Below are 15,317 nucleotides of genomic sequence, written 5' to 3'. Positions count from 1 at the left end.
TACTTTTTTCTATTAAACATATATTTAACAAGTATTGTTTTACTATATCATACATTAGTAAACTATTTTGGACATTTCAAATAGTTTACGAATTTTTGTGATTACTGACAACAGTGAAATGTACATCTTCCTGCATTCATGTATTTGTTTACTATTATTCTTTTGTTGAAATATTTTTAAGATAAATTCCAAGGAATGGGATTACTAATTAAAAGGGTATGAACATTTTTATTCTGTTCAGCTTATTCAAAGAATTGTACAAAGGTCACCAATGGCTTCCTAATTGCCAAATCAACCTACTTATTCTAAGAAAGTTCTTGACTTCTCTTTCAATATTTAACACTAATTTTTCATCACCTTTTTACAACTCTTTCCTCTCTTGACTTGATGACATGGCATTATTTTTGTTCTCTTTCTACCTCCCTGGCTGATTTTCTTCCTTGGAAACCATCCCCCTGTGTAACTTTCCCCAAGATTCTGTCCTATTTGCTCTAACACTATTATCTCCATATTAATAATTCCCAAACCTATGTCTTTACCCTGACCTCTTTCTTAAGCTCCAGGCTTGCATTTCTTGATATCTCATTGGTGTCCCAGGCCATATACTCATCATGTCTAAGAATGAATTAATTTGACTTTTCCAATCAGTTTTCCCTAACCATTCTATCTCTGCTAGTGCTACTTCCATTTCTTGAGTCTGGACACCATGAAAGCACTACAATTCTTTTTCCTTCTTTGCTTTATCCATTCTGTCAGTTGCCCTGTTATATAAATTCTAATTCTTCACTGTCCCTTGTTTCTTTCCCTTTGTTTTTCCTGAACTCACTCATTCATCCAATAAATGTTTATTGAGTACTACCATGTGCCAGGCCGTATTTAAGGCACTGAGGGTTTAGCAGTGAACACAATAGACAAAAATCCTGGCCCCCTTGGAGCTGATATTCTAGTGGAAGAAGACATACAATCAGATAAGTAAAATATATAGAATTTCAGATGATGAAAGTTACATAGAGAAAAATTAGGAAAGTTGGGTAGGGAATATGGTGAGAAGAGGTGTATGTGCTTAAAATTTTAAATGGTATACTCCAGGAAAGCTTACTTAGAAGGTGACATTTGAACAGAAATTTGAAGGAGTTCAGGGGCTTCCCTGATAGCTCAGTTGGTAAAGAATAATCCGCCTGCAATGCAGGAGACCTTAGTTCGATTCCTGGGTTGGGAAGATCCCCTGGAGAAGGGAACGGCTACCCACTCCAGTATTCTTGGGCTTCCCTTGTGGCTCAGCTGGTAAAGAATCTGCCTACAATGCAGGAGACCGGGGTTCGATCCCTGGGTTGGGAAAATCCCCTGGAGAAGGGAATGGCTACCCACTCCATAATTCTGGCCTGCAGAATTCCGTGGACTGTATAGTCCATGGGGTCACAAAGAATCAGACACAACTGAGTGACTTTCACTTTCACTTTCAGGAGATAGTCAGGCAGAGAGAGAGGAGACAAGGGGAGCCTTACAGAAAGACTCCCAAGTTTTTATACTAAGATGGGGGAGAACATAAATGCTCCAGAAATAGTAAAGTGGCATTCTGACTGAAGCAGAGTGAATAAAAGGAAGAATAGTTGGAAGTGAGATCAGAGACATGAGGGGAGAGGTCCAAATCATGTAGGGTTATATAGACCATTGTATAGACGTTGGCTTTTTACTGGGAATGAAATGGGAAGCCATTGGAGGATTTTGAGCAAAGAAACAAGCTGACTTGCCTTTTTAAAAAATCAGGATAACTCTGGCAGCTCGATTGAGGCTAGGCTGTAGTGGGACAGGGATAGAAGCAGGAAGTAGGGAAGGAAACTACTGCAGTAAGCCAGGTGAGATTTGATAATGGCCTGGACTAGGGTAGTGGTAGTGAAAGTGGTGAAAGATTATTGGATTCTGGATTTGCTATTGATTGGATGTGGAATGTGAAAGGAAACAGGAGTCAAGGATGACTTCAAAGTTTTGCCCTAAACTGGGAAGAATGAGTTTTAAAATTACTATTTATATGTTTTATCTCTTGTTTCTTAGAAATTCTGTGTTATGTTATTTTGTATTATATTGTATTATACCATATTATATTCTATTCCTTAATTAATTTTCAGCTGTGTCAGTAAGTAGTCTTAATAAATGTGGACTTTTCTCCTGGCCTCTCTCCTCACTCCAGTTCATCCTTTATAAAGTGAGGCACTAATTATATGACTGTCTTCAGTGGCTTCTAATTGCATGTAATTCAGCAGGCCAACTCCTGTCTTGTACCGGAGGCCCTCCATAGTATGAGCCCAACCTATTTCTGTAGCTCTTATCCTTCACTGTTCCCTTCTGTGTTCCATATAAATTGGCCTACTGCTCCTTGAATGTAGTGTTTATTACATCAGCAGCTAACGTTATAAATCATGCTTATTTGGTATAGCATAATGATTAAGGACAGAGTCTATAACTTGGACACCCCAGGTTTGAATCGTGGTTCCATTTCTCCTGTGCTTTTGGGTAGTTTATTTATCTGCCTTCAGTTTTCTATCTATAAAATAAGGGACAACAGAAATTCACTTCATGGAGATGTTTTGAAGCTGAAAGTAATTTGTGTATTAGGCATTTAGTACCTGACATGTTAAGTGAGCTAATTGTTAGCTGTTATTATTTTTATTATATTTGTTTATCCCCATTCCTAAATGATAACAGTTGCTTGAGGGCAGGGATTTTTGTCTGTTTTGTTTACTGCTCTATCTCCAGTAACTACAACAGTACCTGACACATGATAAACTCTCAGTAAATATTTGTGGAGTGAATGATTGCAGTTTCCTTAGCCTGAAATGCCTACTATTGCTGCATCTTCTGCTCTCTTAAGAACCTGCCTAGCATGTAAGGCTCATCACGAATGCCATTTATTCCATGGAATGCTTTGTGATTTTCTGATTCTTTTCTGCATACTAAATCTCTCATTTCTTTGAACTCCCATGATATTTTGTTTATGCTTTTCCTAGATCTCTTACCTTTATTTGCCTTTCATCTTAGTCATCTGTATTCAGTCTTCCTCAGTAGACATTAAATTTTGAAAGCACGGACTGTGTATTACTCATTATATCCTCATTAGTGTCTAATATAATGCCTTGAACATAGTAGATGCCCAATAAACATTTACTGATTAAAAGTGAATTTGTTCTCCTGTTTATATACTTAGTTTTATATGAATTTTCAGGTTTCTAAGTCATGCTTCCAAAGTATTTAATCTCTATGCAATTTGTTTCTTAGGTTATTCTGAGTGTTCCAGCTTAAAAGACTACTGTTTTTTTTTATTTGCAGTTGCAGAGGTGAATTTATCTTAATTAAGCTTTGTTTTAATTGCCTAAGGACTTTGTACCAGGTCATAAATTGTTCTGATGGTAAAGGAGAGGTTTTATTAAATATGGTGTCACACAGCAGGAATTCAGTGGGCTAATAACCTCACCTAAGAACTAGGATGGAGGAAAAAAGGCTTTGTATAGATGAAGTATGTGTCACAAAATCCATACACTTAAGCTCGTGAACTTTATAGGGTAAGTTCTTCAGGTTCTTCAAATCCATACTCATAATTTATTTACTCATTATTGTGCTTAAATCATGATTATCAGATTTTCCAGCCAATAGCTCTTAAGAGGCAGTTTAGAAATGTTAGAAAGGCTCATAGTAGATAGTAGGAGGGAAAGACAGCTGATTATAAGGATGGAGACAGAAAAACCAAAAAACAGGCCAAGGACTGACAGCAGTGTGTGACTGACTAATAGCCCTTTATTACTGAAATAAGCCTTGAGGGCATCAGTGCGTTATAATCCAGTACAGTAAATGATGTTCACAAAAATGACCCAAATTTATTAAAAAAAATTAAACTTGACCATCTACATTATTATGCTTATAAAGATAAGTAGTAAGTATGTGTTTAGATTTCTATCCAACAGATGAAACACTTTGTTTCTGAAGTGTGTTTAAACTCTTAACTAGCTGGATAACTTGGATAGCTCATTCCTGAAAGGTTTTCCTGCATTAATATATTCTTTCCTGTTCAACTCCCTCTAACTAGAATTGAAATACAGTGGTGAAGCAGCAAGGACAGTAAATCCATAAAAATGAATTGTTCATTCACACTACATTTATAACATAGGAAATATGATTATAGAACAGATGTTGACTGATTGGAATGCTGTATGCTCAATCATGTTAGTGTTTATTTGATAAGGAATGCCATTTGTTTAGCTTCACTCATTTATTCAGTGACTGTGGCCTGGAATTTTATGTTGTATGGCTGTACATCTCTACCCATCAGAATGCTGAGAGAATGTGAACTTGAATGAGACTGGGTAAGAACTTAGTACTTTTTAGCTTGGACAGTAATGCTGGAAAGAAGGATGTATGTTAGAAGATTTTCAATTTTAAACCCCTTGGTTTTGTCTTATTTCATTTACATATGGGTGCTAGAACAAAGAAACAAGAGTTTGGTAGTATTCATTACTTGACTAACTTTTTTTCCTGAAACTTGCATCTTCTTAAATTTTCAGTGACTAACTACGGAGAGAGAACCAAGAACATTTCCTGAAATGGAACCATTTACAAATGATGTTTCTGAATTATGGAGAAAACTAAGATTTAATTTTAAAAGTACTGCAATCCTAAATAGCTCTTTTATTTGAAATAAATTATTCAACCAATTTTTCATTCTCCCTTGGAGCCAGTTAACAAATATCTTTTGTGTTGTAGCAAGATCACAACAAATGATTTCTTGGGAACATTCATTCAAATGTTGTATTTTATTAGCTGATAATATCTGAGCTGTTATGCTATAGAAACAAGTACAATATATATTTGAATGAATAGATTTGAGACCTAGATAATTTGGAAGAATCATTTCAAAATTTTTATTAACTGTGACATCTAGAACTATCATTTTAGACTATATTGTAACATACTCTACAATTCAAGATACAATGTAAAAGAGTTCAAAAATTAAGACCATAAGAGAATGGACTTATGGACACAGTGGGGGAAGGAGACAATGGGACAAATGGAGAAAGTAGCATCGAGAAATATGCACTGTGATGTGTAAAATAGATAGCAACATATTTTAGAAAGAACTTGCCTCATTTTTAAGAATAAAATAAATAGGACTCTAGCACCGTCACTCAAATACTTTTGGGTATATAGTACCCTCTTGAGAAAGGCGGAAGAGGATTTTTAATTGTTGCCAACACGGATGAAGAGTTATTAATCTCTACAAGGTACATAACCAAATTAAAGTCAGTTCAGAAGAATGTGGCGTGTTATATAAATGTAATATGTTATGTGGCATTACACATTTCTTATACTCTCTGTAAGTAGCCTTGAACAGTTTATTAATTTATTTAAAAATCACAATAAATAAAAATCACAAAAATAAACCCAATGCACATTAACATAAATAGCATTTTAAATGAACAATAACTATAATTTCTAGCTTCATCACAATATCATCAAAAAACATTCTTTTTTTAAATTTATTTTTTAATTAGAGGAAAATTGCTTTACAATGTACTGTTGGTTTCTGCCATACAATAACATGAATTGGATATAACTATAGATATATCTCCTTCCTCTCAAGCCTCCTACCCCTCTCCTCATGCAATCACTTTAGGTCATCACAGAGCACTAGGCTGGGCTACCTGTGTTATATAGCGACTTCTTACCACCTATCTATTTGGCACATAATAGTGTATATTTCTTGATGCTACTTCCCTGGTGGCTCAGCTGGTAAATAATCTGCCTGCAGTGCCGGAAACCTGCGTTTGGTCCCTGGGTTGGGAAGATCCCCTGTAGAAGGGAATGGATACCCACTCAAGCATTCTAGCCAGGAGAATTCCATGGACTTTCACTTTCACTTTCTTCATTAGTACCACTCTTTCCTTCCCCCACTGTGTCCACAAGTCCAATCTCTATTCCTTCCCTGCAAATAGGTTCATAAATACCATTTTTCTAGATTTCATTTATATGAGTTCAGTTCAGTTGCTCAGTTGTGTCCGATTCTTTGTGACCCCATGGACTGTAGTATGCCAGGCTTCCCTGTCCATCACCAACTCCCGGAGCTTACTCAAACTCACATCCATTGAGTCGGTGATGCGGTCCAACCATCTCATCCTCTGTTATCCCCTTCTCCTCCCACCTTCAGTCTTTTCCAGCATCAGGATCTTTTCCAGTGAGTCAGTTCTTTGCATCAGGTGGCCGAAGTATTGGAGTTTCAGCTTCAACATCAGTCCTTCCAATGAATATTCAGGACTGATCTCCTTTAGGATGGACTGGTTGGATCTCCTTGCAGTCCAAGGGACTCTCAAGAGTCTTCTCCAACACTGCAGTTCAAAAGCATCAGTTCTTTAGCGGTCAGCTTTCTTTATGTTCCAACTCTCACATCCATACATGACTATTGGAAAAACCTTAGCTTTGACTAGATGGACTTTTTTTTGGCAAAGTAATGTCTCTGCTTTTTAATATGCTGTCTAGATTGGTCATAGCTTTTCTTCCAAGGAGCAAGCGTCTTTTAATTTCATGCTGTAGTCATCATCTGCAGTGATTTTGGAGCCCAAGAAAATGAAGTCTGTCACTGTTTCCATGGTTTCCTCATCTATTTACCATGAAGTGATGGGACCAGATGCCATGATCTTAGTTTTCTGAATGTTGAGTTTTAAGCCAGCTTTTTCACTCTCCTCTTTCACTTTCATCAAGAGGCTTTTTAGTTCTTCTTCACTTTCTACCCTAAGGGTGGTGTCATCTGCATATCTGAGATTATTGATATTTCTCCTGGCAATCTTGATTCCAGGTTGTGCTTCATCCAGCCCTGCACTTCACATGATGTACTCTACATAGAAGTTAAATAAGCAGGGTGACAACGTACAGCCTTGACATACTCATTTCCCAATTTGGAACCAGTCTGTTGTTCCATGTTTAGTTTTAACTGTTGCTTCTTGACCTGCATACAGATTTCTCAGGAGGCAGGTAGGGTGGTCTGGTATTTCCATCTCTTGAAGAATTTTCCACAGTTTGTTGTGATCCACACAGTCAAAGGCTTTGGCATAGTCAATAAAGCAGAAGTAGATGTTTTTCTGGAACTCTCTTGCTTTTTTCATGATCCGATGGATGTTGGCAATTTGATCTCTGGTTTCTTTGCCTTTTCTAAATCCAGCTTAAATGTCTGGAAGTTCATGCTTCATGTACTGTTGAAGAATTTTGAGCATTACTTTGCTAGTGTGTGAGATGAGTGCAAATTGTGTGGTAGTTTGACCATTCTTTGGCAGGGATTGGAATGAAAACTGACCTTTTCCAGTCCTGTGACCATTGTTGAGTTTTCCAAATTTGCTTACTATTTTATGAGTTAATATATGATATTTGTTTTTCTCTTTCTGACTTACTTCACTCTGTGTAACAGACTCTGGGTTCATCTACCTCACTAGAACTGACTCAAATTCATTCTTTTTATGGCTGAGTAATAGTCCATTGTATATAGGTACCACGTCTTCTTTATCCATTCATCTGTTGATGGACATCTAGGTTACTTCCATATCCTGGCTATTGTAAATAGTACTGCAATAAATATTGGAGTACATATGCCTTTTAGAATAGTAGTTTTCTCAGGGTATATGTCCAGTAGTGGGATTGGTGGGTCATGTGGTATATTTATTCCTAATTTTTTAAGATGGCTTTACCAGTTTACATTCCCACCAGCAGTGTAAGAGGTTCCCCTTTTCCCCACATCCTCTCCAGCATTTACGGTATATAGATTTTTTGATGATGATCACTGGTGATACCTCATTGTAGTTTTGATTCACAGTTCTCTAATAATTAGTAATGTTGAAAATCTTTTCATGTGTTTATTGGCCAATAGTATGTCTTCTTTGGAGAAATATCTGTTTAGGTCTTCTGCCCATTTTTTGATTGAGCTGTTTATTTTTCTGATATTGAGCTGTATGGGCTGCTTTATAATCTCTGTGTGTGTATATATATATATGATATACATGTTGTATAATCCAATGCAAAATGGCAGCAATTTTACTCACCATTGCTTTTATGTCAAACAACAGCTTTATTAAGATAAAATTCCCATACCATATGCTTCACTCACTTAAAGTATATAATTCACTGATTTTTAGTATATTCACAGAATAGTACAACAATTATCAAAATTAACTTTTGAGCCAGAAGATAGCCTTGTATCCACAACCTGTCATTTCCCCATTTCCCCCTAATCTTTCTATCTTCCAATCCCTAGAATTATTATTCTACTTATTATCTCTATAGATTGGATTATTCTGGATATTTCATATAAATGGAATCACATAATGTGTGTTTTTTGAAGTATTGTCTTTTCAATTTAGCATATTTTCAAGGTCATTCATGTTGTAGCATGAATCAGTATTTCATTCTTTTTATGGATAAAGAATATTCCATTGTACGGTTTTTACATCTTGTTTATCCATTTATTAGTGGATGGATATTTGGGTTGCTTCCACTTTTTGACTGTTATGAATAATGCTGCTGTGAACATTCATTTACATGCTTTTGTGTGTACATTTGTTTCCAGTTCTCTTGAGTATATACCTAGGAGTGGAATTTCTAAGTCATATGGTAACTCTGTGTTTAACCTTTTGAGGGGTCACCAACCTGTTGGACAGAGGAGCCTGGTGGGCTACAGTCCATGGGGTCACAAAGAGTCAGACACTACTGAATGACTAAGCACCACCTCTTTTAGGTGATTGTACCATGTTATGTTCCCAGAAGGAACATATGAGAACTCCAATTTTTCCACATCCTCGCTGGCCCTTGTTAATATATCTTTTTTATTTTATTCATCCTAATAAGTCTGAAGTGATATTTCAATTATGATTTTGATTTACATTTCCCTAAACATTTGTGATTTTGAGCATCTCTTTTATGCATTTACTGCCTAATTATATATGTCCTTTGGAGAAATGTTTGTGCACATCCTTTGCCTATTGAGTTGTAGGAGTTCTTTATGTAATCTGGAGATAAGTTTCTTATCAGATATATGTATGACTTGCAAATATTTCCTCCAATTCTGTGGGTCAGTTTTTTTCACTTTCTTAATGGTGTCCTTTGTAGCATAAAAGGTTTTAATTTTGATAATGTCCACTTTATCTCTTTTTTCATTTGTTGTTTGTCCTATTGCCTAACCCAAGTTCACAAGTATTTACTCCAGTATTTTCTCCTAAGGATTTTATAGTTTTAGCTCTTACACTGAAGATTATGATCCATTTTGAGTCAATATTAGTATATGTTATGACGAAGGGATCCAACTTTTTTCTATTGCACATAGGCATACCCAGCACCACTTCTTTATAGACTATTATTTTCTTCCATTGACTGGAATTGTCTTGGTACCCTTGTGAAAAATCAATTGATTGCAAATGTAAGGATTTATTTCTGGACTCTCAATTCTCCTCCATTGATCTATGTCTATCCTTATGCCAGTACCACACTGTCTTGCATACCTTGTAGCTTTGTAGTAAGTTTTGAAATCAGAAGGTGTGAGTCCTCTACCTTTGTTCTTTTTCAAGATTATTTTGACTGTTATATGCCCCTTGAATTTCCATAAGCGTGTTAAGATTAGCCTGTCAGTTAGCAAAGATTCTGGCTGGGATTTTCACAGGGAGTATGTTTTTTCCAGCTTTATTGCAATATAATTGACAGATAACATTGTGTGAGTTTAAGGTATGTAACTTATGATTTGAAATGTGTATATATTACAAAATAATTACAACAGTAAAGTTAGTTAACATCTATTACATCACAGTTTCCTTTTTTTTTTTTTTGTATGTATTTCAAGAACTTTTAAGATATATTCTCTCGGCAAGTTTCAAGTGTACAATAAACAGTATTGCTGACTAGAGTCACTATGCTATTCAGTAGATACCCAGAACTTATGCATCTTATAACTGGAAGTTTGTACCCTTTGACTCTGACAATCTCCACTAATTCCCCAATACCCACTGCTCCCTCCCACTCTTTTTGCAACCACCAATCAACTCTTTCTGTGTGTTCAGAATTTTTTCAGATTCAGCATATAAGTGAGATCATGTGGTATTTATCTTTCTCTGATTTAATTCACTTAAGACAATGCCCTCTAGGTTTATGTATATGTCACAAATGGCTGTATTTCCTGCTTATTTTATGGTTGAATAATATCCTATTATACATACATATAATTATCAAATTTTCTTTATCAATTCATCCACTGAAAAATGTTTAGGTTGTTTCTATGTTTTGGCTATCATGAATAATGCTGCTATGAACTTGGGGGTTACAGATATCTAGTTGAGACACTGATTTAATTTCCTTTGGGTATTGTAGGATTGCTGGATCATATGGCAGTTCTGTTTTCAATTTTTTGAGGAACCTCCATATTGTTTTCCATAGTGACTATACTAATTTATATTCCCACCAACATTGCATAAGTGTTCCCTTTTCTCCACATCCTCACCAACATTGGTTTATCTCTTTTGTCTTTTTGATAATGCTACTGAATTGGTTGACCCCATGCCAGGGTCCTAGCACAGGCCAAGACTCCCTCTCTTTGCCAGAGAGATTTTTTTCCAATTGAATTCACACAGTGAATAATAAAACTGATGCTGAGACTGGAACAGCACAAGCTTTATTCAGTGACCAAAGAATGGAGTATCAGGAACCTAGTTCACAAATCAACTTCTTGACCCAGTTTGGGTGAAGATATCAAATATATAGGAGGGTCAAGGTAAAAGGGGTAACTTGCCTGTTGACTCAGAAGGTAAAGCATCTGCCTGTAATGCAGGAGACCTGGGTTCAATCCCTGGGTCAGGAAGATCCCCTGGAGAAGGAAATGGCAACCTACTCCAGTACTCTTGCCTGGAAAATCCCATGGACAGAGAAGCCTGGTAGACTACAGTCCATGGGATCGCAAAGAGTCAGACACAACTGAGCGACTTTTCTTCAAGGTAAAAGGGAGGGACTTGGAGAGAGTGGGAGGAAAATGTATTCATGACTTATCTGAGAACTAGGGTTTGATTTGGACCCGGAACTGATAAAACTTACCCTTTCAGTCCTTGAAGGGGCATTTCCGATTGCTGTCCTGGCAATAAGTCTACTGTCATGGCACAGTTGGTGTGTGTCATTTAGCTTGATAAAGTATTACAATGAGCCTATAATGAGGCTCAAGGTCTACTGGAAGTCATATCTTCCACCATCTTGGGCATAGTTGGTTCTAACCAGTACTTTTTTGTTTTCTCTTTGCAGCTTCCTCCTGAAACTTAGCTAAGAGTAATTGATTTCTATTTGAGGAGAAGCAGGGGTATGATTCTGGGGCAGTAGCCTTGGTAACAATAATAGTCTTTGTAACAAGAGTGAGGGGATATCTCACTGTGGTTTTTATTTGCATTTTCCTGATGATTAATGATGTTGTATATCTTTTCCTGTATTTGTTGGCCATTTGTATAGCTTCCTCTAGAAAATGTCTTTTTCAGTTCCTTTGCCCAGTTTTAAAGTGGATTATGCGTTCATTTTTATTTTGGTTTTGATGCTAATTATTTTAAATAATTATTTAAAAGTTTCATTTCCAATTGTTTATTATAAGTATAGACATAGGACTAATTTTTTTGTATTGACCTTGCATCCTAAAAACTTGCTGAACTCATATATTAACTCTAATTTTTTTTTTTTTGGTGGATTCCTTAGGATTTTCCTTATGTCATCTGCAGGTAGAGATAGTTTTGCTTCTTCATTTTCAATATGGATGCTTTCTATTTCTTAATATTGCCTAATTTCATAGCTAGAGCCTCTAGTACAATACTGAGAGGAAGTATTGAGAGTAGACAACCTTGGCTTGTCCAGTCTCATCATTTAGTAGAATATTAACTCTGGGTCTTTCCTCAGTGACCTTTATTTAGCTGAAGAAATTCCATTCTATTCATAATTTGTTCAATGTTTTCATTATGAAAGAGTGTTGAATTATGAAAGAGTGTGATGTCTTTTCCTGGTCTTGGTATCAGAGTTCATCAGATAATCATAGCTTAGTCTATAAGCACAACTGAGATCCTATATAATTAATTATCATGCTCTGTATGATTTTCATCTTTTTCTTGTCTCAGTTCTAATTTCATTTTCCTATGAGATCTCCATAGAGATAATTTCTCTCTTCTTGAAGGAGAGTGCTATCTCTAAGATAACTCTAACATGTTTGAGCAACAATTAGGATCTTTTAGTGAACTTTTATGATCTTTATGATAATTTTGTACAGTTATAAAAGTTATTAAAATTCCTTTCAAATCATGGTATACAGTAATTCAGGTAAAGAAATAGATCTCTGATCCAATTTAACTTTTTATTAAAAGTTTCTACATCCAGTTATTATGATTTACATTCTCTTTTTTCCTGAGTATCCTTTGGTCTAATCTCCATAGTTGTGGAACATCATGACTTGCTAATAATTTGGAGAAGTAAGAATATTTTTCTTATCAACTTTGTGTCAGTGAAGAGGGACTCCTTCGGAAATAGGAACTGAATGTTACCATCACATATATGAACTCAGTGTTTGGCCCACATATTTTCCATTCTTCTGAAGTGAGGCAGGATTGATAGTGCCTTCACATGAAGGAGAAATTAAATTGCACAGTGGGTTTATGGTGTGGCTATCATCGGATCTCTGTGGCTCAGCCTGATACAAGTATACCACACAACATCATGATTCTAACACTGATGATAGGAAAGCACTCCATTCCATCTCCCCAAGGTCCATGTTAGTAGAGTTCTCAGGAGCAACCTCTTATCTCAATAGGTCTCCAGCTCCAATCAGGACACATTTTTCCTCTATGAGATATGGACAGTGAAGACTGAATGGATATGAAGAATTCATTCTTAAGAATGAACTAGCTCATATCCTTTACTAGCAATGTGATCTTAGGCAAAATATTCAACTTAAGCTAAGGCTTTAAGCCTTAGCTCATATGCTTTACTAGCAGCTATTAAATTGATCTTAGGCAAAATATTTGACTTTTCAGAGCTTCAATTCCATGTGCATAAAATGCTGGTGGTGATAAAGGGTTGTTGGAAGTTTTAATAAGATAATATGTGTAAGCACTTACCACAATGCCCAGGTCATTGTAAGGAATCTTGTCAAAATAACTTCTCTCTTGTGACCCATGTGCATGTTGCAACAGGCTCATTAAAGCTTTCTCTGACCACATTTAAAATTCCGGACTTTGGACTATTTGATCTTAAATATTGTTTAACTTTTTAATATTCATACAATCTAAGTTACTAATGGTATCAAACCATGTTTGTTTACCATATTCTGTTATTGAAACTCAGCTCAGCCATCACTGGTCTCTTAGTTTCTGTCCATCCCATGCCTGTACTAACGTATATTGCCACCAGCTCTTATAATCCTGGGCTTCCCAGATGGCTTAGTGGTAAAGAATCCTCCAGCCAGATTTCTCCCTGGAGTAGGAAATGGCAACCCACTCCAGTATTCTTGCCTGGAGAATCCCATGGACAGAGGAGCCTGGCGGGCTACAGCTCATGGGGTCACAAAGAGTCGGACATGACTAAGCAACTGAGCACACACTTATAATTCTGCTGTGTCCCAGGTGTTCCCTACTTGTCTGGGATGGATCAGGCCCCTGACTCGGTCAGGCCAAATGGTATCTTACCAGGAAAAGTATACCCTGTTGGCTGACATGTTGTTGTGATGTCAGGAAATGAATCTCAGTAGATGAATCTCTTGCATTATAACAGGCAGGAGATTTACATCTGGTTTGGTAATATTACTGAAGTTTATTTATGGACCCATAGGCTCTTCGGGCTTCCCAGGTAACGCAGTGGTAAAGAGGCCAATGCAGGAGACACAAGAGACACCGGTTCAATCCCTGGGTCGGGAAATCCCCTGGAGTAGGAAATGGTCAACCCACTCTAGTATTCTTCAAAAATTGCATGGGGTTGCAGAGTCAGAAATGACTGAGCAACTTAGCACGCACATGCAGAGGCTTTTATAATTGGAAGATACTTTAAAGATTCTCTAATCCTATTCAGTAATCATGATAGCAGACATCTACTGAGTTTTCATCGTGTGTCAGACACAGTAATAAATGCTTACGTGCATTATTTCACTTAATCTTTTCAACAGCCCAGAAGTATCCTATTTTTGTCACATTTTTATGAGGAAACAGATTCAGAGACGTTAACTTGCCTAGGCTTATATAGCTAAGAATTGACAGATCCAGGTGTCAAACTGAAGTCTGATTAGAGAACTGCATTTTTAGTAAACTGTTGACTCTCCTACACTGCAAGTAACCCTTCTAGAGTATTCCTAAAAGATTATTCTGTATTTTGCTTGAATATCTTCAGGGATGGTCAGTTTACTATGCTTTTGAGGTAGCTCCTTTCATTATTTGACAATTTTAGTGGCTTAGTGGGAAAGATGTTGAGTCAAAATCTGATTCTTTATAAGAACAAAATCATAGAGTAGGAGGAAGATTGTCTGAAAGATTGTCTCAATCATTCTCTCCATTTTAGAGATGAGAATCTCAACTTAATGAAGGCAGGTAGACAAAATCTCACAGAACTTCCAGAAAGCTTGTCTTCTGGAGCCTGACAGAATAACTCTGTTCCTATTCTTCAGATCAGTACTTTTAATATTTAAGATAGGTTTTATAATTTCTTTTCATTTTACCTTTATGCTAAACATTCCTAGTTTTTTCATTCCTTCCTTGTATGAATGATTTGAAGGATTTTCATCATACTGGAAACACTACTTGGAACCTACTTCTGGTGCTTCAGTTCAGTCGCTCACTCGTGTCCGACTCTGCGACCCCATGTCGCAGCACGCCAGGCCTCCCTGTCCATCACAAACTCCCGGAGTTTACTCAAACTCATGCCCATCAAGTCGGTGATGCCATCCAGCCATCTCATCCTCTGTCGTCCCCTTCTCCTCCTGCCCCCAATCCCTCCCAGCATCAGGGTCTTTTCCAATGAGTCAACTCTTCGCATGAGGTGGCCAAAGTATTGGATGCTTCAGCATCAGTCCTTCCAATGAACACCCAGGACTTATCTCCTTCAGGATGGACTGGTTGGATCTCTTTGCAGTCCAAGGGACTCTCAAGAGTCTTCTCCAACACCACACTTCAAAAGCATCAATTTTTCGGCACTCAACTTTCTTCACAGTCCAACTCTCACATCCATACCTGACCACTGGAAAAACCATAGCCTTGACCAGACGGACCTTTGTTGGCAAAGAAATGTCTCTGCTTTTTAATATG

General features: G+C 36.8%; 1 protein-coding gene across 4 annotated transcripts in view; it reads left to right on the top strand.

The window, feature by feature from the left end:
• Positions 1-15,317, top strand: part of EDA (ectodysplasin A) — a 363,445-nt gene that overhangs the window by 57,311 nt on the left and 290,817 nt on the right. The gene's annotated exons all lie outside the window — the stretch shown is intronic.

This window comes from Dama dama, chromosome X (genome assembly GCF_033118175.1).
Source record: "Dama dama isolate Ldn47 chromosome X, ASM3311817v1, whole genome shotgun sequence".
Classification (NCBI taxonomy): Eukaryota; Metazoa; Chordata; class Mammalia; order Artiodactyla; family Cervidae; genus Dama; species Dama dama.
The sequence above is the reverse complement of the archived record's forward strand: the minus strand, read 5'-3'. Positions and strand labels throughout refer to the sequence as shown.